The sequence below is a fragment of the Passer montanus genome, unplaced genomic scaffold, assembly GCF_014805655.1.
Source record: "Passer montanus isolate IOZ18808 unplaced genomic scaffold, ASM1480565v1 scaffold69, whole genome shotgun sequence".
NCBI classification, from domain to species: domain Eukaryota; kingdom Metazoa; phylum Chordata; class Aves; order Passeriformes; family Passeridae; genus Passer; species Passer montanus.
Window position 1 is genome coordinate 1,714,425 of NW_024372036.1, and position 26,143 is coordinate 1,740,567.

At 43.4% G+C, this 26,143-nt stretch overlaps 1 protein-coding gene across 4 annotated transcripts in view; it reads left to right on the forward strand.

The window, feature by feature from the left end:
• ERG (ETS transcription factor ERG) overlaps positions 1-26,143 on the forward strand; it is a 141,039-nt gene that overhangs the window by 428 nt on the left and 114,468 nt on the right. The gene's annotated exons all lie outside the window — the stretch shown is intronic.

Consider the following 26,143-nt stretch of genomic DNA (forward strand, 5'->3'; position numbering starts at 1 on the left):
AATTGTAATAGCAGCGTTGGTGCCGCTGTGATTCTTTCAGCCATTCATCATTCAATTAACTAATAGCTCTATGGCTTTTCAAAAGCTGGGCAGCTCTTGCACGTAGGAAAACTTTCAATTACCTACGTGGCTGAGGGGAGCCGTGGTTGGGTTTGGTACTTTTCAGAGTAAGGGATCCGCGGGGCTCTGTTTTGGTGTCCAGATGACTTCGCTGAGGAGTTTGGAGTGCACGTAATTGTATTTACAAAAGCTGGAGTTGCAAGTTCTGGCTAACATAAACTTCCATTCATTGCTGCCTTTGCTGAGAGCCCACGGTGCGAGGAAATGGCTCACGTTCTTTAATGAAGTTTTTTTTATTTGTATTCTAAGTGTCGTTCTGTGAATTAACTCTGTTCTGAAGTAAGAGTTTGGAAATTACATTCTGTCCCGTTCTGCCCATGTAATTTTGAGTCCATTAGGAAAACCAGGATAGGTCTATGAACTGCACATGGAGAAATGTCACATTCCTTTGTTTAACCCTTTGAGCACTCCTCTAGTTTCTCTGAAACAAGTGAAGCAGGCAAAGACAGCTTCTCACTGGGGTATGAAATGTAAACTTTTGTCAGGATACATATATCAGGTAGGTGATTTCGGGTACACCTGAACTGATAGGGAAATCAAAGAAGAGAAACAGATGATTTGATAGTTTCCCAATTAGAAGTAAATAAGTAAAGGCATAAATGGACCAAGCCATGCCATTTGTCCTCATAGGGGACAAATATATTTTCCTGTTGATTGCCTGATCTATTTCTTAAAGGGCATTTATAAAAACAAAGATATGGTGCATTGGAATAGCAACATCAGTCCTTATTTTCTCTTTCGTATGCATATGTGGGCAAACAATGGCAAATTCTTTGAAAAAATTTGCAAGGAAAAAATCTACCAGCTCCAAAAACATTTCAGGGTTTAGAGCTTTGAACAGCATCTGTCCCCACCTCCCACAATTTAGTCCCAAAGTTAAACAAATCATATAGTACTGGATAGAGTTACATGTTACAGGAATTTTATAAATGATCTGTCAGGGTAAGTCCTAGGTGTGATTAGTCGGACTTTTTGCTCCTGAGGTGTTGCTCCCTTTGGATTGTCATTTCTGTAGTATTTGGTTCTTAGAGATAGAGTCTAGTAGAGATGTATATATTAAGCATGTTCTCCTTTAAGCAGTAGTGCCTGTGGGGTTCTCTCTTTTAAATGATTTTGAGCTCTTTGTAGGGCACTGAAGAAATCTGGGTGTGTGAGTCGAATGAGGACTCACAGTGATGGCAACCACGAGCTTAAATCCCAGATTGTTGCAGACTTGGGAGCTGTATCTCCCATCACAAGGATGCTGGTTTGTTTGTCCTTTTCCATCTGGAGCACCAGTTTGGACCCCGCTGCTGTTGGTGTTCAAATGACAATTCTGCACAAGAGCCTGCCCTGTGAAAGTGTCTTTGCTACCTGCTCTGCTGTGGGAAGTTTATTTTCTGAGCATGCACAGAGCTGTGTAAACAAGCAGAAAACCCTGGGACGACTGTGGCAGTCCTGATGGTTTGAACAACACCCCGTGAACAGAATACCTGGCTACTGATGAGGCAAATCCTTTCCCACTGCTCCTTCTGCAAACCCCCAGTGCTTTGCTATCACAGCGTGAGGCTCACGGCACTGCTCTCCCTCTGCAGAGGGTTTAATTTTGATGGCTTCGCTGTGATCCCTGAACACAGCAGTTGCTCCTCCCGTGAGGATCAAAAAAACAAGTGGGAAGCTTTTGTGGCGCTGATGGCATCTGGTGGCCCCAAAACTCTACACATTTCCTTGCCTGTGCTTTACTAAATGCTCCAACAAGCAGGTAACCACAAAATAATTTAAAGTAATAATTTAAACCTTTTCCCTTTAATATCCATTGCATTGGGGTTTTATTCCACTATCAGGAAGCTTGTCATTTTCTTTTAAGTGAATAGGTATTTTTTTTTTCAGGAAAAGGCAGCCGTAAGGGTAAAACTGTACTTCTCTGAATCATGTGAGCAGCTCTGTGGAAATCTGTGTCCCGAACTCGAGGTGGAAGTTGTTGACAGGGGGTAAGGTTGGAAAGGGCCCTTTGGGCCTGATCCATATCATCTGAGGTCAGCGGGGCAGGCTTAGCCCTGAGTGCCTAAAGCTGCCTGCTGGTTTTCTGTGCAGCTGGGAAGGGATGCCAGGGATTAGTGTATGCTTTGCATGGCACTTCTCCTATACAGTTGATTTAAAATGCTTCTGTTTAACAAAAAAAAAAAAAAGAAGAAAAAAGTTCACACAGGGTAAAGATATTTTCAGCCTGAATTATAATGTTGTTTGTCTTGGGTTGGAAGAATTACCTTTTGTGCGATAACACCACACTGGTTCTCATTATACCCACAACTGGCTGCTCTCACAGCCACTGGAATATTTTTTACTTCCCAGGGTAGTTCTGGCCATGCCCTTTTTGACACATAAGTTTCCCTGGAAAATCAAGCATTTTGTCTTTTTGGCTGAAGGTTTGAGTCCAAAAAATTTGTATCGATTTGTCATTTTGGGAGACAGTGGTATCTAATCTAATATATTCCCTTCACAGTGTAGTTAACTAGTGTAGGTAGAAAAGTGGCAGTCTAAAATTACTTTGCTAAATTTAAATGTAAGTAAAAAGCAGGCAATAGGAAAAAAATTAAAGGGTATATCTAAATATGGAGTTGCGGCCGTATCTGTTATATTTAAACTGCATTTTAACCTCTTCTATTTATATTCAGTGGTCTGTGTGTAATCTGGAGGGGTTAATTGAATTCAAGAAACAGCAATTTCACAATGAAAACCAAAGAGTTTATTCTGCTGTGAACACAGTACATGTCCTCGTTAATCAGTGATTTATCAAAAGTAAAACGTGTGCAGGGAGGTATTTTTGTGTTGTTTGAGAGCAGAAATGAGACTTGATCTAAAGTAAGCGTGAATGGATTTGCAACACGCCTGCTTCTCCTGCACTGCTCTGGCAGGAGGATCTCCTGCTGCCCGGGGTGACACTTTTCCTTGTGTGGAGTGTGAGATCCTACCACAGCAATTATTTTCCTCAGTTTACCCCGGTTCAGAAATGCCCCTTTTTCATTTAAAGCTGCCCCGGTGAGTGGATTGTCCTTGCACGCTGCTTGCATCAGCTGCAATCCCTCCTTGGCACAGCCTCATTCCAACAAGAAAAAAACAAACCATTATTCCAGGAACAAAATACATAGTTATTTTTGTTTGATAATGCATCACATAAATATTAATCGTCTGCCCAAAGAAAAAACAATAAACACATGTTTTCATTTTAGCTGGAGATATAACCAGCTTTGATAGGGGATGGTTGAAACCCCAGGGCCTCGAGCTGTAGCCACACAACTCTGGCTGACCACAATGGCTTGGGGAATGGTTGCTGTGCACAGGTGAGGGCTTGGTTTTGCTTGAGACCCTCTGTGTTGATTAATTTTGATATTTAATACATGATACAATACCCAGGTGCTTATTAAAGGGTCTTGGCAGCAGCGTTGCTTCCAGCCTTCGGGAAGATGCCGTGCTCCTGCTTGGGCACTCGGCAACATTGGTGGGATATTCCAAAGCTGCTGCCTCTTCCAGGTGCTTTTCCTGCCAGCAAATATTGCCTTCAGTTGTGTTTCAGTCCTCCTGAATTTGCCTGTAGCTGGGAGCCCCACTCAGCTAATTAGTGCTGATTGGGGAGAGCAGGGCTGGCTGTGGGGGATGATGAGCGCGGCGGCCCCGGCGCGAGGCCGGTTCAGCAAAAACCCCCTGGAATCAAATGTGGTTTCAATCAGCTGCGCTCAGACACCCAGGTTCCTCCAGGGGGTCCCTAATGAAACAGCCTGGCTTGCTTTTGCTTTCCACCTCACCGAGGAACGGGTGAAACACGGGGGAAACCCTGGCTGAGCTCGCACCGCCGCCGCGGCAGAAAATCCGGGGTGCTGGGCTGGATGGGGAGAGCCAAGGCATTGGGGCTGCAGGGGCTGGGAACTGGGAATGGAGCAGGGACTGGAAACTGGGAATGGAGCAGGGTTTGGGAATTGGGAATGCCGCGAGGTCTGGGGATTTGGAATGCTGTAGGGGCTGGGAGTTGGGAATTCTGCAGGGTCTGGGAATGCTGCAAGGTGTAGGAACTGGGAATGCTGGAGGGACTGGGAATTGGGAATCTGCAGGGTCTGCGAACTGGAAATGCTGGAGGGACTGGGAATTGGGAATGCTGTGGGGTCTGGAAACTGGGAATGCTGCAGGGTCTGGGAGTTGAGAATGCTGCAGTGTCTGGGAAATGCTGCAGGGTGTGGGAACTGGGAATGCCGGATGGACTGGGAATTGGGAATGCTGTGGGGTCTGGGAACCGGGAATGCTGCAGGATCTGTGAACTGGAAATGCTGGAGGGACTGGGAATTGGGAATGCTGCAGGGTCTGGGAGTTGGGAATGCTTCAGGGTCTGGGAAGTGCTGCAGGGTGTGGGAACTGGGAATTGGGAATGCTGTGGGTTCTGGGAACCGGGAATGCTGCAGGATCTGTGAACTGGAAATGCTGGAGGGACTGGGAATTGGGAATGGTGCCTGTGGCCAGCACTCAGCTCCTGTCCCAAGGGGAGCAGGGCAGGGCACAGCCCTGGCTGGGCACAGGCGCCCGGCGAGGCTGGGCAGGTGGGAGTGCTCAGGGGAAGGTTTCTCTCCCGTCATCCCAAATTCAGCATTGTCTGCTGAATTAGCATCTTTTCCTCCTGCTTTTACTGTCTGCTACAAGTGGTTGGTAAGGGTTTGTTTTGTTTCCTTTTTTTTTTTTTTTTTTTTTTTGCTACAATTGTGCTGTTAAAACATACATTGATTTATCAGGTTTTCAAGTAGTTTCATTTTTCTGGTTCTGGGAGCATTGGCATAGGAGGAGCAGTTTTGCTGCCCTGTAGATGACTTATAACATAGTGTTTTGTGAAATCTGATTGATTTCTTCTAATTTTTAAGGTATGTAGGCTTCCCACTTCCATAATTTTTGCATTGAGTTGATTACTTTTTTTTTAGCTTCTCAAGTATGGATACACATGGTATATTTGACTTGATTTGACTGAAAAAAAAAATCTTTCAACAAATCACTTATATTTTAATACTTAATAGTGGTAATGCATGCTGTGTGAGATTTTGATGCAATTAAATGTACATGTAAAAATCAGGGATTTAGAAAATTGCACAGTGTATCTCTTTCTGTAAATTAAACCAGAAAAAAATGGCAATCAAACAATTTTATGGTTTATATTTTTCTGTGTAAGTAGAAAAGGGTTTTATACAGAAGGAAGTCTTGTAGTTATGCAGAAGGAAAGGCTTCTTAGCAAAATTCCGTTTTCTAAGGAGGCTTTGTCAGTTCTGAATAAACCCTGCAATAAATTTAAACCTGGTGGTTTAAAATTCTGTTTATAAAATGGGCTGCTCTCTATAGAGTTCACAAATTATACACAAAGGATTAACTACTAAAGTAACATAAAGATGTTGCATTGCAGCATGCACTGAAACTAAGCTGAAAAATCTGCTTGGAAAAGCAGCTGATCTGCAGGACTTGCAAAGCAGACATGGGAAAAGTTCTCCATCATTTCTCTAAAGAACTGCTGTTGCTGTTCCACTGATTGTTCTGATTGTAGTGGGCTCTTCAAACACTTATAGAAGGGTTTTTTTTACAGAGGCTTGAGCAAAAATTTGCATTAAAAACATGTTCGGAAAAGGAAAAAAAATAAAGGTTTTATTACCACATTAAGATAAGATAACAGATTTAATACCAAATCAAGATCTAGTTTAGTTCTTGTGCCTTTTCTTAAATTTCATTCAATTTGCCCAGAATGTGAAGCTGGGAATTCAGGCTGGTGCTCTTTTGCTGCTTTTATAAGTTCTCTGGTATTTTTATGTATTTATGGCAAACAGTCTGTAGCAGCCTCTACATCTCTTGCAAGCAAGACCAGCCAAATCATCTGTCACCAATATGTGTGTCAACATCCTGACACCACCGAGGGCACTGCCTTTGGTAGGCACCTCCAAGGCTTCATTTCAGCAGAGCAATTCATCACCCTCTTGAAATGAAGAGCTTGAAGAAACCTGAACCTGGCCTCAGTTCTAAGTGATGAGACTGAAAAATGGCTTTAGGAGGGTAGGATTCACCTCAGCTCGCTGTAGCCATCCAAAAATCCAGGATCTGGCTGACAGAAGTTGTGTAAATTCCAGCCTGGCCAGAGGACAGGTTAGTCTTGCCAGTCTGAGACAGTGATGCTCGTTTGGGAAAGGCACTGAAGGTGCAGAAGATGGTCCAGCAGCTTGGGTAGGATTGGGGTTGCAGGACTGGGTATTTTGTCTTTTATGTGGCTGGTGTGGAGTGCCCTGAATTCTGCATCCAGAAGCAAATCCAGGCCTTCCAGCAGCTGATCTTTGGGAGACTGAAGGAAAAAATGTAAGTAAAATATAGCAGAGAGACCAGATGAATAATACAATCTGAGTAGAAATTATTGTTATTGCTTCTTTATAATTTTAATTTTAAAGTTTAATTTTAAGTAATTATAACACTATTTTTTCTGTCGAGCTTCCTATTTGTTTAGAAATAGAAACATTAGAAATAGCAGCAGAAAACCTTTTTATTCTTTCTGCACTGCTCTCTTAACTTCCTTGAAAAACTGAGTAAGAAAACATTAGCCATCATTTCAGCTTCAGACTGAGACAGGAATGGAGTAATGCTGCTACCTTTCTCTTAGGAGTCTGTTCTGCTCATGAAGGAAAAATTAACAACCATTTAAAGTGTTTTTTTTTTAGGCTGGTCCAACTGTATAGATGACAGCCTTGAGTCTATATTTTACTTAAATCTCTCGAAGCACAAGTTTGGAAGGCTCATTTTGGACAGGCCATGAGCTTTTTACTTGTCAGGGGCAGTTTTTAGCCCCCTGCTGACAGTGGTCCCTGCAAGGAGCAGAGCTGAGCTGCAGTCAGAGCAGCTCTGCATGGAGCCAATGGCGAAGGAGGGGCGAGCTCCGTGTTTGTTATTTGCTTGTGATTTCCATGACAGTTTACAGGAGACAGAGTTGTAACCAAATGTGAGCCCAGGGAGCTCGGCCTGTGGTCTGTCTGCAGAGCAGGAATGTGGGATGGGGGGTCAGGATCAGGTTGTTGGAGGATGCAGGAGCCAAGGTGAAGGGAATTTGGGCTGTCCTCCACTGGTGTCCCTCTGGGCTAACACCTCCCTGTGTGATGTGCCATTTGTGGCACTGGGGTGGGGCACTGCCCCCTCAGCCACCCACGGGGGCACATCCAGCCCTCCCTCCTGCCTCTTGAGCTCATCATGACAGGTTTTGGTCCAAGATAGGATTTAAATAACTCCCTCTTTGCTGTGTTGGTTCCGCAGGACTAGAGAGGAGTGAGAAGTACTAAAAATCTATTTTGGTCACTAAAGTAAGCAGACATGACTCAGAATACTCACTGGGAACAGATCTGCTGGATGAAAAGGTGCCATTTTTACATAGTCACTTTTCTGAGTGTGCCCTTTAAACCCTTACAAAAATAGAATCCTTTCTCTGGCGCTTCTTTTGGAAGGCAGGAGCGGGAGCGAGAGCGAGGCCGTTTGCTGCGCTCCAGCCCCTGCTTCGGAACCAGACAAACTGTAACATGTGTTTAACACCAGGAAGAGCAGAAAGAAGGCATTTGAAATTCGTGGGGAGGGGATTTGGGCTTGGATAGTTTTACCACTTGCAGTGGAAAAGTGTGATCTCTCATTCCTGACTGTTACGCTCGGATGAACATCCTTGTGTCCCTGCAGGAGGAGGTTGGGATCAGTGGGCTCATCTGGAGCACGGAGAGGCTCTGTTTGACCACTGTCTCTAGTTCCTCTTATAATGTCACAGTCATATTTTCTGGAAAAATCCCTTCGCTCAGGATTTTGCTCCTGGGAAGCTGAGAAGCCTCAGAGAAAAAGAAAAACAGTAATTATCTGACTTGGTTCTCCTGGGTTTTGTTGTTTTGGAATGTGTTTGGAGATTGTTTACCAACAAGTGGTTGTTTCATTGGGTTTCTGCTGTGAATTGTTGTGACTTATTAGCCAATCGGGGTCAAGCTGTGTTGGACTCTGGAGAGAGAGTCTCAAGTTCATTATTACTCTCTCTTTAGCCTTCTGTAAGTATCCTTTCTGTATTCTTTAGTATAGTTTAGTTTAATATTCTTTAATATAATATCTTAAAATAATAAATTAACATTCTGAGAACATAAATTCATCATTCCTTCCTTCGTCTGGGAACCCCACAAATATAATACTCTTGGACTGAATGGCCTCAGCTAAAAATGAGCCTGAAACCACACTGACGTAATCCGTGTTTGTGGACCTGTGAGGAAACAAATCATCGCTGGCAAGCAGAGCCCCAGCCTCATTGTCCCTCACGTGAGGGGCAATTTCCCCCCACACTGATGAGCCCAGGGCCCCTCCAGCTCCTGGGGAGGCCGATGGAGCCCAGTCCAACCAGATCCCCATCCCTGTTGACTCTGCATTCCTTGGAAAGGATTAGCAAGGCAAGTCATTTCACAAAAAGTCACTCGCGGCTAAGTAGGTGATACTGAATTTTTGAACTCTTCTCGTCTCTTTCTCGTTTTTAATGGTTTGGTAGGAAGCTGGAGCCTGGCTGGTGCACGGAAACTCAAAACCAGTGGTGTAAGCACACCACATGTGCTCCTGGGTGTTTGACAGTCCTCTTGCTCTCCTTTGGAGCATTGCTGTCTTGAAAAGTAAAACAACAAACCCTTTTTAACGTATTTACCACTTTCACTTGGTTTTACGTGGAAAAGAACACCAACCCATAAATTCCTCTTCCTCCTCTGTTCCAGAATAACCCGTGAAAGAGTTTGAAAACTCTGAATTTCTGTTCAGTGGATGAAATCTTGTCCTTGCTGAAGTGGCTGAAGCTTCTCTGCTGGCTTTCAAGGGGGCAGAGCTCTTCAGCTGAAGTGTTTCTTCCTCATGATTCTGCTGGGGTTGGAAAGCCCTGGAAGTGTTCTCACTGCTGATTTCCTAAAGCCTTAATTCCCCCCCAGTTACTGCAGCATTTAAAGGCACCGATTTTTTCACACAGGAAACAACCACTGCTTTTTCTCTTGATAAAATTTCCCTTGTATGAGCTCAGAGAATTTCCACTTTCTCTGTGTGGGCTCATCTTTCATAGAGGAGGAGACACGGGTCATACGCCTGCAGATCTCACAACTCCCTCCTGCTCCATCTCTGGCCTCCTCCCAGTCCCTTGGCAGGCAGGAGTCAGTGAAAATTTTCTGTCAAGGTCTCCTGTCTTAATTCCTCACTGGACCCAGTAGCTTCCTTTTGTGGGGAATCCTGTAATTTCTGGTTCAAATTTGAAAGGTGTTTGGGATATGATGACATTTACAGCCAAAGCACATCACCTCTAATATTGTCTCCTTCTCCTGATGCAAGTCAGGTGATCTCAACAGGCAGGAAAAGGGAGGAAAAGCCCAGCAGGCTTGTGGGACACACAGGATTGTCACTAACCCTGCCCTGAATGGCCCTGGGGATGCTCCTCCCTGCTCAGCCCCACTTGAGTTGTCTGAAGGGAAACTTTCAACTCCAGTGTCTGAGTAGAGCTGGTTTAGACATTTTCTGTGCTACAGAAACACAGAATCATTAAGGTTGGAAACCTCCAAAATCATCAAGTCCAAACTGACCGATGCCCCCCAGCCCAGAGCACTGAGTGCCGCCTCCAGGCCTTCCTTGGACACCTGCAGGTATGGGGACTCCAAAACTCCCTGGGCAGCCCCTGCAATGCTTAACAACACTTTCCTTAAATAAACTTATTGTGATGTCTACCCTGAGCCTGCCCTGGCCCAGCCTGAGGCCGTTCCCTCTGCTCCTGTCCCTGTTCCCAGGAGCAGAGCCCGACCCCACCGGCTGTCCCCTCCTGTCAGGGACTTGTGCAGAGCCACAAGGGCCCCTGAGCCTCCTTTGCTCCAGCCTCAGCCCCTTCCCAGCTCCCTCAGCCCCTGCTGGGGCTCCAGCCCCTTCCCAGCTCCGTTCCCTGCCCTGGACACGCTCCAGCCCCTCCAGGTCTCTCCTGCAGGAGCAGAACTGGGCACAGCCCTGGAGGGGCCTCTCAGAGCCAGCACAGAGGGACAATCCCTGCCCTGCTCCTGCTGGACACACAATTCCTCACGCAGGGACAGAGGGAATGAATGAGGCACTTGGCTTCTAGGTGAACTAAATTTTACTATTGTAGTGCTATAATTACAAGGGTTTTAAATTAGGTATTGACAGCAGTTGAGAGCTGGTTCTCCACTGTGCTGCTGGCAGGCACTGAGATGTGTACCAGCTCCTAGGGGGAGCAGGCTGTGAGAATAACTCATTAACCAGTTACTCCACGGTGCTCTTACTCCACATATGGCGTGAGGGCTGCTGGGGGTCTGGAAGACATTAAGACGTGGTCTGAGAAAGGGCTGCACAGGAAAGGCAACAAATAACCCCAGAGAGCCAGATCCCCCTTCCCACACCGCTGCCAGGTACGTGCCCGTGTCACCCTGAGCCAGGGAGCTGTGCTGGGATCCAATTCCCTCTCCCTCCTGGGGTGAGCCCAGATAGGTGAACTGTGAGTAATTGCACGTGAGGGGAATCTTTGCTTGGCTCTTGCATTTGCGGGGTTCCCAGATGGAGGAAGGAATGATTAATATGACTCCATGTTCTTAGCAGGCTAATTTATTATTTAAGATACTATATTATATTAAAGAATACTAAACTAACGTAACCTAAAGAATACAGAAAAGATACATACAGAATGGTAAAAAGATAATAATGAAAACTCATGACTCTTTCCAGAGTCCTGACAGAGCTTGGCACTGATTGGCCAATAAGTCAAAACAATTCACATTAAACCAATCAAACAATCACCTGTTGGATAAACAATCTCCAAACACATTCCAAAGCAGCAAAACACAGGAGAAGCAAATGAGATAAGAATTTGTTTTCCTTTTTTGCTGAGGCTTCTCAGCTTCCCAGGAGAAAAATCCTGGGCCAAGGGATTTTTCAGAGAATGTGAATGCCACACTTGGCCACATCCACGTGGAGCAAGTCCTTTACTGTTCAGGAGGATGAATATTTGCCTCTTCTCCCATGTGCTTTTTCTGCATGGGATGGGCTGAGGGATGCTGTTACACATCCGTGTTTCCAGAGGTAATGAATGCTACGGGGAAGCGGACGGCGGTGAGCCCATTTCCTTCACAGTGGGAGGAAAGTAGTAATTCAGGAGACCATTAAAACGTTAGAAATACCTCTGCGAGGTCCCTACAAAGACACACTCCATTTAGATTAAAGTCCCGTAGGGCCAATTACCTGGGAAGAACATAAGAACTTAAACAAAAGCTGAGTTAGGTATGCTGCCCACCAATGGCTTCGAGCAAGAATGGATGCAGTGAGGAAACACTCGTGTGTGTTGTGAAAGTGAGAACACTGAGAGTAGGTCTGTGTAATAACCCACTTTTACTGCTCCCCCAGGATCAGCGTGCACAGGAAATATCTGTGGCATGCTTGCTTTTCCTGGAGATGACAGCAGCCCTTTGGCAACCACTTTGTTTGATACTTTTCAAAATGTTGGGCTGTTGCTTTATGAATGTGCTCTGATTTTTTGGCTGCCAGAGCCTTTGTGCTTGGCTTTCTACCCTTCCTAAAGTTGTCCATTCCCATTCCAACCCTGGATACTTCTCCATGAGTGCCTAAGGGCATGTGATGATGCCTCTGTTTTTCTCCATGTCGCTTTGGGGATGGGACTTGAAAAAAAAGGGAAGCCAACAAAAGTCCCTTATGATCCTTGTGTGAAAATAACCTCTATGGCCTGTGCTGGTCTGTGTGGGTGGCTCTGGGCTCCTGGAGATGGAGCATTCAGGCAAATAAATTTGAAACACTTTGTTTCTGTGAATGTTTTCTAAGAGTAGGCTGATTATTTTTTGTGCAAGAATTCAAGGCAGATTTTGATCCCAACACTGGGGTTAAACCTGCCTTTGCTTCGGCTGCTAGATCCCAATTTTATTTGGATATTTAGCTATTTACAGTTAGACCTGAGCACCAGAGTGCACTGATCCTTCAGGCAAGGGATTTTGAAAATGAGTCAGTTTTAAGACACTGGAGCAAAATGTTCCTTAAAGTGTTTACTGATGCAAATTGCTGCCTGGTCTTGAAATGGTCTCCTCCCTTTAACATCATAAAAGAGCTCTCTTAAGAGAAGACACAATAAACAGTCTGAGGTCTAATAAGTGAACAAGCAAGGCTGAAAGGTTTTAAAATACTGCTTGCTTAAATAAGAGTCATTAACATTGTAACTGATAATGAGAAAAATGCTCATGCCATTAGTGGTTTACCACTTTGGTTCTGAGAGGATAAAAACAGCTTCGTAAAAGAGACCGCAGACTGTCCATTTTCAGCCTCAGCGCAGGGCAAACGCTTCAGGAAAAATACAAACCCCATAATTTAAAACAATAATTCAGTATTTGCGTTTGGGAAGCGTGCTCGAAATGCCTTTTGAACGCAGGAGAGTGTGGTGATGTGTGAGCCCCAGCACTGCGTGTCCTTGCCTTGGTGCTATGGTGGGACATTGGCCCATCCACCTGCTGGGAGCAGTGCAGGAGCAGCCTCTGCCTTCCTTTGGTATCCCCATCTGCACGGGGAAAGCTGAATTTGCATTTTCCAGGTGGTGGCCCAGGGCTCAGTAGGTACTTGAGGCCATTCTGGGGTCCTTCCTGCAGTGGCCTTGCTGTTTCCTGCTGCAGGACTAGGGAATCTTTTGGCAAGTGGTGAAATTTCAGTCCCAGCTTCGCTTGCTGGTGGAGGGAATAAAAGATGCTGGGTGTGGGAGGCCCTCAGTGCCTCAGGGCCATGCTGGGACTTGGTGGTGAGGAGCAGTGGCAGCAGCAGTGGTGGGACCTTGTTGATCTTGACCACTTGGGACAGGTGATCTCTTCTTTAAGGATGGCTCCTTCTTCTTCTGCACCTCTTCTTCCTCTGGGCCCTGTCTCCTGCTCAGTGTGTGGGGCCTTGTGATGACCTCAGCCAGGAACTTGGACAGTCACAGAATGAATGAGTTGAGTTGGAAGGAACCTTAAAGATCATCTTGTTCCAACCCCCGAGAAAACCTGGTGTTTGGTCCGGGCAGGGCAAAGTTTGGGACTCAGTGTGCTGCACTCTTTGTCTGTAGTAAGGAGCTAGAAACGAGGCCAGGAGGAGGCTGAAATGTGTTCTCAGACTATCTCTGGTTGTAAATCCAACTGCCCTGGGTTTTACTGCTGCCTCCTGCAGCCCCGCTGCATCGACCACAGGCTTTGCTCTTACGTAAGGATGGAAAGTTCCCCCAGCTCCCCCCATGGAAATGACTGCTGTGCCTTATTCAAAATGAGAACTCAATCAAAGCAGGAACACAGCTGGGCGAATGACAAGAGAAACAGAGCCCTGCCAGGGTGAATTTTTATGGAAATGCTCTCTGAATAGTATTTCCATGAAAAGGCAACTCACTTGCAGATGGAGGCTGCATTGCATGAAGGAGAGTGTGTTGTACCACACCCTGAATCTGTCAAGGTCTATAAACTTTTCACATATTTTAAGTTCAGGCAACAGAGAGGCAATATTTAAGACACAAAGGTTTTCTTCTTTATGTCAGTGTAATTATGTTATCCCCAAAGGAAGAAAATGTAAGCTGGGGGAAAATAAAAAGGGAAGTTTGTAGAAGAAACATTTCAAATATAAAGTAAAGGTCAAATATAATTTGAACTAGAAAGTAAATTGATCTATGAGAAAGGACACTTCAGGATCATGGAAAGATCCTAATTTGACATTTCAACAGCATCCTAGAGATAGCAATGATAGGTCTTTGTCAGGGGGTGTGGTGGTCGTTTTAGTGGAAGAGCATGAGTGGCTTAAAAACTGCAAAAACTTTTCTCTGTTGATGGCAATGGCACTTTTCTTATTCACATCACCAGGAAAAAAGATTAGAAGAACAGTATAAAAAGCAAGAAATGAAGGATGGTTGACATTCAAAAGGTAGAAGAGGGGAAAAAACCTGAGCCCAATCTTGAAACTGCCACACTTGGATTTACTTAAACACCTTTTTTTGAGTTGTTGTAGCCTTCTCAGTGGGTTGGCTTCCAAACTGCCTGACTGATTTCACTGCAGATTTAGTGGCTATCAGCAGAGCTTCTCCAAAAGGTGATTTTTGAAATGAGTTAATTTTCCATTGTTTCTGGGACTTTTTCATGTCATACCAATCAAGTTTGAAATGTGCTGAGAGAGAAGTTCTTGAGACAGCCTTGAATTCTTTTTCAGCCTTTTCCTGCGTGTAGCTTTCTGAAATAAATGGGAATGCATTTTTTAATTTACGATAGCTTATAACTTGATGTCAGGGCTGTTGTAAGAATAATAATCAAGGGTTGTTATACTGACTTGATTGTTTACATTTCCTTTTGGCACTGCCAGTGATACGCCAGAGGTACTAACACTAAACATACTCCTCTGTCATCCTCTCAAACTTGTCACCACAGAATAGAGGATGACTGTGCATGTGTTTTAAAGCTGAAGGCATTTGTTAAATCCCATAATGGCTTCATAAAAGTCTGCAGTGGAGATGCCATTACAAGGAAAACTTTGGAATGGGTAGGCCTTGGCTCTGGGAGTCGGGAGTGGAGATGAGTGACAGCCTTTCTTAAACTGCTGGATTTGAGAAATGGGGAAAACAAACTAAGAAGGAATCTCAGCAGGGGATTGTGAGTTTTTGGGTGGATTTGGTGGTGGCAGTCAGGAGATGGGCTCTGTGAGGGCTTGCTGGGGCTGCTGCTCCCTCATTCTGACATCAGTCTGTTCCCTGCATCCCAGTCAGATATGGAGTTGGGCACCCACAGTTTCTGGGCAATTTACAGTGAAATGACCAGGAATCACCTGCCAGCAGCACCTGGGAGCACATCCCCCTTACTCAGTGACAGTGGGACAGGTCCTTGCTGCTCTCTCTGAACCCCCACACCCATCCAATAAATGCAATAAGCCAGGCAAAGGCATCAGTACCAAGTGCTGACACGGGTGGAACCCCTGGGGATGGAGCAGGGGATCCTGTTACCCCCTTTCCAGCTGCACAGAATGGATGTTAACCCTTTCAGAGCTCTCCTGGTCAGCAGAGAAAGGCAGGACAGTGCTGCTGACGTCCCTGAGGTTTGGCTTTAAAAGGTTTGTGGCAGCACAGAAGGGCCACAAGGAAGCCCAAGTGGCTCAGCAGACCTTGGGGGATGGCCAGGGGTGGTGAGGTGACAGGTGACAGGGCTGGGTTCAACCTGCCACAGGCAAAAAGTGTTGGGGCTGTGCTGTCATGCCCGTACAGCCTCGATTTCCAGCCTGCTCTTTATCTGGGGCTCTTCATCTTCTCTCATGTCCTTACAGGCACATCTCGCTACAAGAAGCAACTCAGTTCTCCTAGAAAGAAGAAAAATCAGTTTGCATCAATGCAGGACTGCCTTCTGTCTCTGCTGAACCCCACACACCCACAAACGTTGTCATGCACCACTTACTTTGCACGAGAAAAGGGGATATTACATCTCCAGGTCGTTTCCCCAGTACTTTTATTGTTCAGCCCACTACAGGAAGGGTTCAGGGAGTATATCCAGAAAGATGTTTTTGTTCCCCCACCATGGGTTTCAGTCCCAAGACTGCCAATTAAATTATCCCATAAATCCTCCATTATAGGTAGTAAAACCTAATTTTAGATTTCCTGCCCGCTCTAGTGTCCTGCCTGATTGCTACCAGTTGGAGAGAGGCTCAACTTGTTAAGCAGACAATTGCAGTGAATTGGCTGTTTCTTTCTGTGCCACATGTGGAGAACTTTTTAATATCTGGCATTTGGTCATAATTCTCCCTGGTTATTTTGTACCTTTTAGTAGCTCAAACATTAGAGGGTTTTTTTTATTTTATTTTTTTTGGGTTGAAAAATAGACATCTGCAATTTATTCTTTGGTCAAAATGTTTGTGAAAGAAAAGTTTGCTGTGCTATGGATAAGGAACAATGTTATTCGTAAAATATTACTAGTTTAAAATAACTTTTATATAATTCTGTCTAAAAGCACATGTTAATACAGCTAACACACTTCTGTGTAAGCTGAAAATGTCTCAGGTTATCTGAATATTTTTTCATTCTTGTTCAAATACAAATACATTATTTAGCTGCAGTGCTGATTTTCTTGAGGGCAACTTCTGCTAATCAAATTCTTATGAAAGAGCATTCATTTTAAATACAGTCTCACTAAAAATTCCTATTTTACTTTGAGTGTAAATGACCTCTTTGCTTGGTATTTTTCTTCCTAAGATTTGCTGAGGGCAAGTAATACAAAAATTTGTCACAAAAAGTGGATTTATCAGGTGAATAAGGTGTAGGTGCCCTGGTCTTTGGACAGAGAGATACTTGTGTTTGTATATCCCTTTGTCACTAAGATTGAAATAGATTCACGAATCTGTGAGGAAAACTGGAGCCTAAAACACTGTGAGAAATTCAGAAATTTTTGTTTTGTTTCTTTGCTAGATTTGTTGTTGTTAACCTGGCAAAATTCCCGGCCAAAACAGATTTGGATACTGTGGAGGCACCTGTGGATATCTTGTACTTCCACGAAGCCCTGCCTGTATTTCCTTGGATAAATTGCTGATGTTTTCACACCTCTGTGTCAGACCAGGAAGGTGTGTGACACTCAGGAAGGGACTTTTCCACCTCCAGAGTACAGTAGCAGGAACATTAATTCAAAATACTGAGTGTGTATAATCTTAGAGGTGTTTGCAAAAGGGAAAAGTACTGCTAAGAGACATCATAGAAGGAGCAAATGCTGCTTCTCATGGAATCATGGAATGGTTTGGGGTGGAAGGGATCTTAAAAATCTTCCAATTCTACCCCTGCCATGGCAGGGACACCTTCCACTATGCCAGGCTGCTCCAAGCCCAGAGTCCAAACCTGGACTGGGACACTTTTCAGGGATCCAGGGGCAGCCAGAGCTGCTCTGGGCACCTTGTGCCTCCTCACCCTCACAGGGAGCAATTTTTTCCTAATATCCAAACTAACCCTACTCTCTGTCAGCTTAAAGCCATTAATATCACCTCACACTAAAGTAACAGAGAGGCTGGAGCAGGAATTCATTTGAGATCCAGCTTTATTGATCTATCAGCCTTAGAATAATAGGATAATTAAGGTTGGATAAGGTTGGTTCTTATCCAGCCTTAATTATCCTATGATTCTAAAGATCTTAATTATCCTATGATTCTAAAGATCAAGTCCAGCTGCTAACCCAGCACCACAAAGCCAAGTGCCACCTCCACTACCTTGCTGAACACTTCCAGGGATGGTTGTTCCACCATCCTCTTCCCATACCTGACCACCTTTTCAGTGAAGAATTTTATTTCCTAATATCCAATCTAAACCCTTTGCTGGTGCAACTTGGGGGCTTTTCCTCTTGTCCTGCTTAAGTCCTTGCCTTGCCCAGGTAAATTTCAGCTGAACCTGCTGGTGACAGCCCCAGCACGTGGTGGAGGGGCTCAGAGGGTGGCAGGAACTTGTCACTGAGGAAGTGTCTGTCCTTGCTGATGGGCAGCACTGTGGGCACAGAAAGGGTTTTGTTCAGATGGGCAAATCCATGTTTTGTAGTGGTTTTTTAGCTGCAAAATGAATCAGCCCCTATAAGCAGTGCTGTCCTGTGTGGATTCTCTGATGTGCTGCTTTTCAGCTTGCCCCTCAGTAGGGCACCAACTCTGTTTCCTTGCCTCATGTAGCTTTTTGCTCCCTCAATCTTGATGGAATATAATCTTTTCAAGTCTATTAAACCCTGTTAAATTTGGGCAAAACCAGGCAATGATTCCTAAGCTGATGGAAGAAAAGGTCAAGGAGCACTCCTTTGTGCACAGTGTGGTATCTCAAGTCTCATTCCTTGAAGAATGAGGCTAAAAATGGAACCCTTGTGTTCCCCTTGCTGAAGGGATCTTCTCCACCTCGCTTTGTTTACTGTGCTGTGTCTCAGTGTGGGGAGATTATCATTTCTTGAGTGGTGCCTGAAGCACTGTATAAAAAATAAAACAGACACAAAACTAACAAAGAATGGAAGAAAGGAATTTAGGCCTCCTAGTTACAGCACTGTGACTTTACTGGTTGATGAAATAGTATATGCATGTTTTCAGTTGTGTTATTTGTCCAGTTTAGGAACCTGGAAATATGAGGAAAGATCACATCAGTGCTCAGGATGGAGACCAGGCAGAAAGTAGGAAATAATCTATGTTTTCTGTACAAGTTAAGTGAAAGAGTGACAGGCAGGGCCTTTTGGGGTGCAGAGCTCTGGGAAATGCTGCTGAGTTACTTGGATGTAGTTGACTTTAGGAATCAGCAGAATTGTGATGAATAATCAAAATTTCAGATCCCCCAAAGACAGTGCCTATAAAAGAAGCCTCGACATGTAATCCTAGTGACTTTAATGCATGTTTGTTGTACTCGAAATTTCTAATTTAGACACAGGAAGAACTCGAGGATCATGGAGTGGTTTGAGTTGGAAGGAACCTTACAGACCATCTCATTCCACCCCTGCCAGACTTCCCCACCCTGTCTCCATAGGGGAGGTGCTCCTTATCAACCCTTTATCAACCTCATGGCCCTTTTTGGGACTTGTTCCAACAGTTCCATGTCCTTATGAAGGACACAAGAATGACCCTTCTTATGAAAGACATGGAAAAAATGAACACAATTTGATACCCGTCCCAGTAAGGCTGAGAGCTCTACACTGATTGATTGCACTGGGCACTTTCCTACTTATCTCATTTAAAAATATTTGCTTTTTACACCGAGCTGAGAATTTTGCTGAATATCCAATATCTTGCATGGGAATGCTCTTAATTCCAGGTATCCGGCTTCAGAATTTGAACAAGGCTTGTGTCAAGCCTGTGCTGTCTTGAATATGCTACTGTTACCAGAAAAAAGTCTCTCTGGTATGCTAAGAACAGGGGACGTGCTGGGGTTTGCAATTTTAGCATTACAGATTCTTTATTATTAATAGATTAGCGAGGATTTTTCCAAAGACTCCTATGAGTCAGAAGAGTTCCTGTTACTAAATTTCATATATTCATTTATTTATACAACTATACATGAGGTCTTATGGTCTTTTCAGCCCCGAAAGAGCCAATGTACTGTAAGAGTAAATGCAGTTTATTGAGTCCTGGAAATCATAAATATCTCCTTTAACATCTGATTTATCTTGAACTATGTGCATTGAAAGAAGTGTCTCAGCATTAGGAAAGAAGGGGCATTTGCTGCTCTTTTGGACAACCTGTGTATTCATACCCAGAGCAAAACTTTGGCAGAGAGTGGTTAGAATTAAGCTGTCACCACCAGGCCAATTTTACTTTATATTCTGTGAGGTTATATGAGTTTTATAGGTTCATTTATTTTCCTGATTAACAGTCCAGTCCTGCTCCTGACAACGTCTCCCATTTTTTTTTTTTCATTCCTGTGGCTTCCCCAAGACGAGCAGAAGAGATAAAGACTTGAGCAGAGGGAAATGTGAGGAGAGGAATTTCAAGGGAGGAAATTCACTCTCCCAACATAAATTTGTCTGGACTTTGTGACAACGTTCTGGGTTTGTACCATGGGGAAGTTGTCCAGACAGGTCTCAGCAATGCAAGACCTCAGTGTACAAGGGAGCCAGCTCCAGACTGTGCCTCGTGGAGCCTCTGCCACGCTGGTGAATCATGGAATTTTGGAAAGGTTTGGGTTGGAAGGACCTTAAACATCATCCAGTTCCACCCCCCTGCCAAGGCCAGGGACACCTTCACTAGACCAGGTTCCTCAGACCCTCATGCAACCAGTATTATACTAAAAAAATCAATATAATACTGATATTATCTTTGTCTTTCCTTGCTGTCTCACCAATGCTGAAGTGGAATAACTGGTAGATACTGTTTTCATGGAAACTAAAGCTGATTAGAGAATGCCTCTCTTTCATTTCATTCAACAATAACAAAATATAATTGAGAACATTCTCAATAATTGAATGACTGTTATAGAGTGTTCTCAACAAAATTATATACTGTGCTTAATTTTCCAGAAATGTAGGTGGTACATCAAGACATGCAGGTGATGGTGATAAAGTTGAGGAGAATTGTACCATAAAAGTGCAAAATGCAATTAAAATTTTTAAAAAATCAGCTGAAAAAATAATTTTGGTTAAAATGATCAACTAACCTGGGCCTGCCATAAAATATTCCAAGATCAGAGAGGATTTAAAAGGTCATAGTGGTCATAATAACCTTTGGGCAACCTGGGCATCCCAGACTGTGTTGGCTGTGTTACTTTATTCCCAAGGCTGCAGTAAACTGAAGACTGGCACAAAGCAGGATATTAGTTGTCCTCCTTGATCTTCTGACATAACAAGCAATGTTTTATTCTGCTTTTCTTTGCCATTATCTCTTATTCTTTCCCATGGAAAGCAGCATCTCAGAAACAAACTGTGTCCTTGCCTGTACATTGCTTTTTTCTTCTATTTGCCTTTTACCTGATGACTGTGTTAGCGGGAATGTGTCCTGAGGGAATGTGAGATGAGCAGGGAATCTGGCTATGAAATTACTCCCAGAGTGATTTTTTTCCCCCAGTGGTTATGGAAAATAACATCTTTGCGTGCTGGGTGCACTGATTACCTGTTAATTTGTATGAGTGTGTGCAGGAGGAGCTTTTTGGCTGTGCTGGTTTCCAACAAGCTTATGGTACCCCAGGTCTTGCTCCAAACCTGTAGTTCTGAATACTTTGACATTCAGTTACCACAAGTGTCCCATTTTTCCATAGCTGAGGTGAGAAAAGGGAGTATTTACAAGTGTAAGGAGTTCTTTGTAAAGAGTTCTTGCTCCTAAGCCCAAATTATTATTTTTAAATCCCTTTCATTTGTTTCACAGACACTGTGGGTATCCACAATTGTGCTTTAAAACACTTAGAGCAGTAGGGGGTTTTTTTTGTTTTGTTTTTGTTTTTTTGGGGGGAGGGGTTTGTTTGTTTTTTTTTTTTTTTTTTAAAAAAGCCTTAATCATAGGGTTGAAAAGTCTGCAGCTCCATGGTAGAAATACCTGGGAAACAGGATGCATCCATTCTAGTCTCTGCTAGGATTTTAACATCATCTGCTTCTATCTTGCTTATTTTTGATTCCAGGGAATGGGAGCGTGCTTGTATTTTTTAGGTAATATCTTTGGTTGGATTGTCCTGCCTCAAAGCCAAACTCCAGAAAGAATTCCTTGGACTCTGCAGGAGTGATCCCACTTCCAGTTTGCAATGGAAGATTTGCTGTTTATCCCCATGGAAGGGGTTTTAAGCTAAGGCAATGCAATGCTGTTTATCCCCATGGAAGGGGTTTTAAGCTAAGGCAATGCAAACTAAGCTGCAGAACAATTGCAGCTCCCAAGAAACTTCTATGTTGGGGCCAGTGCCCATTTTCAGCCCCAGTGTGAGGAACAGAAGGCATCAATTAAATTCATTTTACTTAGGGCTGAAAGTTCATGTGCAGACCCTTCCTCTAGTTAACAGCATGACTGGAGAGGAGAGAGTGTACTTTGTATCTATGCATTAAATATTTATCTCCTTAAATGCCACTTCATTTTTTCTTCATATTCCGTGGCAAGAATTCCACGGGGAGAGAGGCTTCTAGATTAGGGAGAGAATCTGCCCAAATGCAGCTATGAAGATGCTTGATCCAAGCTGGGATTTAGTTACTGTTTTAAAATTCTTTTTCTCCCCCCATTTAGTAGCTGTGGTCCTGGCAGGGCTGTGGGGTTTTGTGGCAGATGGTTGTTATACACACTGGAAGGACTGTATACTTCCAATATGCTCCATAAGCCATTAAATGCTGTAAAAGCCTGGCAGACTTTATAGTTTGCATCCTGCCATTAGAGTTCCCTCTGAAGTCTGTCAGAGGGATGTAATTCCACTCTAATTAAAGCTATTCCCCTTTTCCAAATGTGAAGCTGGCCTAATTAATGACTAATTGTTTCACAAATATAAACGTGGCCTAATTGTTCCTTGCCCCCTGACTGCATGGCCTGCTTACTCCCAGGACTGCTGTGCAGGGTGTTTTATCTCCAGTAAACTCCCTCTGTAGCCAGTGCAAAAGGGAGGATATTTGGAGCATGTTATTTTTCTGTGGATGGTGAGCATGGTCTCCCTGAGGGTTTTTTTTTTTTGTGGGTCCCCAGCTGCCCTCCAGGCCTCAGAAGTGGGATGAAGATTGTCAAATTATTGTGCTTTGTGCAATTCTGGAAACGCCAGCTCGTCTCCTCCTGCCTTTCTGTGAGGAGAGGGGGGAAAAGGATGTTGGAAACATCAAGATGGAATTAATGGAGGATCGGTAATGTCTGAGACTGAGTCAGGTCAAGCAGTTCTGTCAGGTGTGAGCTGCTTGAAGATGAAGCACATGAATTATACACAACCCATTATGAAAACACTCTTAAAAGTGAACTTCCACCTTGCTTTGTTGCAAAATTATGCCACATTGCAACTGCAATCGTCAGGCACTGCGTGGAAGTGACAGCACTGATTTTTTCTTATCATTCCAACTCTGTTTCATTAGCACAAAGATAAGTCAAAGCTTGGAGTGGTGAGGACAGTAATTTACTGTTTTATTTCTACTGAAAAGGTAGTCACTGCTGGTTCAGATTGGGGATTGACACACCTGGAGCATAAAGGTTCCTGCATTTGAAGGAAATATTTTGCATCACTGAGTTAAATTCTTTGAACTTGGAGCTTGCTTTATTCCTTCTTTTAGGGTTACATTTGTTTAAGGGACAGCAAGACTGATGTTACAGAAAACATAAATCTTAATCTACATGCTAACATACCTAATAAAAGGTCTTTAATACTGACATACCTGAGTTTTTATAATAATCAATAACTTCAGGGAACCTAAAATAAAATGTTAGAGCTGCACCAGGGCTTTGAATCCTGCTAAAGCTGTGATCATACATTAGTTCTGACATATCAAGTCAGTGGTGTGAAAAATTGATGAGGCCACCATGGCCACATGCCAATTTTGTTTTAAATGTCCTGGTGGATAGCAAAAATATATTTCAAACTGTAGCCAATGCAAGATACCTACAATACCTGTTTGGCCCTCAGAAATGGAACATAGCCTAATTACATATTTTAATGGTTCATATGCTCTTAAAATAATGTCTTCACTTGTAACACCACACACATGCAGATGTACCCACAGAGGGGGACATGCAATCTTTTTTAGCTGTACTCAACTGCTACAACAGTCAGGTTGTAGCACTGAGGAAAAAGGTCAAAAGCATAAATGAAGAAAGTCCAAAGATTGCAGAATAGACAAAAAATTACTATTATTACCACCCCTGGCTATATAATAGGAAGGTGCAGAGAAGACAGAGCTACACTTCTCTCAGAGGAGTGCAGCAAAGTCCAAAGGGATGCAGTTTAACTTAAAACAGTGGAAGCTGTGACTAGGATTAAGAATAAAAACCAGATTGCTCTAAGGGTGTCCACAGCTGGAACAGGTGGCCAGAGCAGTGGTGCAATTCATAGAATCATCACAGAATCATGGAAAGGTTTGGGTTGGAAGAGACCTTAAAAATCATCCTGGGCCACCCCTGCCATGGCAAGACACCTTCCACTGTGCCAGGCTGCTCCAAGCCCCAGTGTCCAGCCTGGCCTTGGGATTCTATTCCAGGGTCTCCCCACCCTCCCAGGGAGGAATTTCTTCCTAATTACCCATCTAACCCCCCTGTCTGTCAGCTTGAAGCCATTCCCCCTTTTTCTATCACTACCATTGTTGGAATGAGCACAGAAGGTGTGGGTTTGTAGGAGCTTAGATTCCAACACAAAGTGTTTTGGAATAAAAAAAATGCTGAATCATTTTTGGGTGAAACATTCCAGTTTGGGTGAATCATTCCAGTGAGACCTGGAAATTGAGAATGTTTTAGACATCAAAAGTGAAAAAAAAAAGAGAGCTGTTCCTAGGTAATAATGGGAACTGGGGAAGTGCCTTCCTAGGTGTAGTGGGAGCTGGGGAAATATCCAAGTGAGGGCAACAGGAAAAAAGAATGGGAAATTACTTGTAGTATTAAAACATATTGATTGATCTTGCTAACAGTTACATCTTTGGGGAAGAGGGGCTGAAATACAAAAAAAAAAAAAAAAAGCATGGAAGTACATAAAACTTTTTTCTAAATTCAGGCTCTACAGTCAGGTTTAGAACCACCATAAAATCTCAACATTATTACGTGTCTATGTCTAATAATTTTTTAGCAGGAGAATTTGAGCTGGGATCTGTTGCTTTGGAGGGAGAGAACAAAGGAAACGTTGATTATGAAAGTACTGGAAGAATCTAAACATTTTCAGGTTGGGCCCCTTGTGACAAGGAATCCAGTATATGGCTGGACCAAAAGAAAGGATGGATGGCCATGCTTGGGGTGCAATGTTGTGTATTCCTGTGGCAAAATTCCCTCAGTGTCACAGTCCTCAAATACCATCCCAAATACACCAGTCTCATGGGGCAAGGCATTAATTTGGTTTCTCCTGCTAAAGGAACAGTTGGAATTATTCCTGCCTCTAAAACACCCTCAATTTTTTCTGATCCTGTGAATTAGTGATTTTCTGCAGCACAACTCCTGGCTGGAAGAATTGCTGCTTCTTTCCAGGCATGAACCCCTTCAGAAGTGGGTGAAACACGTGTGTGTGCCCGAGCAGTGGTTGGAGCTTGAGCCTTAGTGGCAGAAATCTGTGCTAGTTTTGCTCTTTGACAGCAGTGGGATGGAGCCCTGTGCTGGTTGGGTGTTTTTGGGAGCCCTCGTGGAAGGCATTTATTGTCACAAATGGAGCAAGATCATAAACTCTGGCCCTGTTTCTGCAGCAGTGGATCAGCCCATCTGTAGGCCGTATGTCAATAAAAACAACTAATTACAGAATAACTAAATATAAAAGGCCCCACTGCTTAAGAAAACCCTCCTGTATCCCATTCCTGAGCTTCCTATTACATCTATGGAAAGTCTGGATAGTATTTGTTCCATTAAACCCTGATTTTGAATGCAAGCTAAGCAAGAAGGAAACTGCTGCCTTTTCCTTGAAGTTCTGTTCATTCTTGCACAGAGAAAGAAGTTGGAGAAGCTGTGGATATTCCATTCCTGGAAGTGCCCAAGGCCAGGCTGGACAGGGCTTGGAACTGGATGAACTTTAAGGTCCTTCCAGCCCAAACCATTCTGGGATTCTGTGATGACTCCATGTCTTTAGACATTACAACTATTCCCATTTGTTTTGAGGGAACTACTTCCAAAGAGGTTGTATCTATATTTCTTTTCCATGCTGGGGCCTTCCCAGGCTCTCCTGGAAAAGGGGGACTGAAACCTGCCTTAACCCTGGAATTACTTTTCTCCTCCAACTGGAAATAAAACATAAATATAGTAATTATAGTTAATAGAATTGTTAATATTTCTTTTTCACTTATACACATGCTGGTTTTGCTGCCATTTTTTTGCTGCAGTTTTTTTGCCTGCTGTCAATTCAGGTTGGATGAACTAAATACATTCCTCTTCCTTCTGTTTTTAGTGTCTGAGGAGGAACAAAGGCATTTCCCTTGCCATATATATGGAAGTAATGAGGAGTTTTTTTCCATGTGAAATTTGTTTATTTGAATTTCTAAGTCAAACTCGCATTTTTGCTTAAAAACTTGCTTTTCAGGTTCAGCAATGTATTATAAATTTAATACTACTGCTTTACACTCACTATTAGCAAATGCATTTAGATCTTTAAAATATTATTTTTCTAAACACTAGACTTTACAGTTTCACTGATGACAGGTCCTTGTTTCATCTAACAAAGTACTTCAAAATCCAGATGCTGAAAAAATGAGCCTAAAATTATGCATTCAGTCAGTATAAGTTATTTATAGACATTCTTCAAATGCATTTGAAATAAAGAAAAATAAAAACAAATCTGTGAGGGTCACAAATCAAAGCATTATTGGGGATGACTTATATCCTTCCAAGGTTCTTTCTTGCTAAGGATGTGGCATATTTCTATTTTGGTAATGCATTAACATTTTTATTGATAAAGTGAGACTCAAGCTGC